This window comes from Podarcis tiliguerta, assembly GCF_965153285.1.
Source record: "Podarcis tiliguerta genome assembly, chromosome: 2".
Classification (NCBI taxonomy): Eukaryota; Metazoa; Chordata; class Lepidosauria; order Squamata; family Lacertidae; genus Podarcis; species Podarcis tiliguerta.
In genome coordinates this window covers 4091512-4092591 of record NC_139535.1, presented here as the reverse complement: position 1 = coordinate 4092591, position 1080 = coordinate 4091512, and positions in this window count along the sequence as shown.

Here is a 1080-nt window from a genome sequence, read left to right as displayed (position 1 = left end):
CAATAACGAAATATCTCTTTTCACTTTTGAGGAGCATTTGCATCATTTATATTCCATGTTAAGTATTGGTAATCCATAGCTGAGCAGATTATTCTGTCACACCTGTACCTGCATCCCCCATTTGTGATTTGCTAGTGAAATCTATTCAACCAGCAATGGAGGTGTAATTGAGGAGGTCAGGTATGGGAGAGAAGTTGGGGAAAATCCTTCTCAGCTTGAGATCTCAGGTACCTCCTGTTGGTCAGGGCAGACAATATTGATTCTTGATGGTTCCATGTTCTGACACGAGAAAGCAGGGCTGTGAAACCACTGGCCAAAGGTGGTCCTACAAGCTTCTCTACCTGGTCCTCTGTAGGCCACATACCCCTCCCTAGTCATGCCCCTTACTGGTCCTGCTTTGTGACATTCTTGTGTGTTTTTGCATGACTGGAGTGCTGCCTTGAACTCTTATATTGCTCCTTGCTTGTCTGGATAGAGGACAGAGTACATATGTATGCAGGAACTAGGCTGCAGCAAAAAACGTCAAAGTGGGATATTCATTGTGCTTTCCACTTTTGCCTCTAGCAATACCCACCATTGGTATATGCCCCCCCATAAGGTTGCCCAGAAGGGACTGTGGCCTGGTTTCATGAGCTCAAGGTAGTTGCTCCATGTTGTGTGTGTCTGTGTGTTCACTTACATCCTAAAGGAATATCTTGGTCCTGGCGCTTATGAAGATAATTGGTTAGTTCAAGGCCAAGCTGACCTTTTCCCCATACTGACCCATGTCAAAACCAGGGAGCTACTTCTGTGAATTCTCCTAAACAGGTTTTCCTTCACCTCTGCACCTGCGCCTCACGCCACATAGAAAATGTATGGTGTTGCCAAGGTGACGTTTCCTCTCGTATAATTATCCTTACTCTAACCAAAGCTCTAGGGATTGAGCCAAAGACTGCCTGTGGGACAAACCAGCCCAATATCAGAATCAAAGGCAAGGTAAGATCATTCATTGCATTGTGTCTGAAAGTCCTGGTGTGTTAAATAGCCCCTCTGCTGCTGAGAGTCTGTCTTGTCCATTCCCCAGTGCCATGAATGATCATG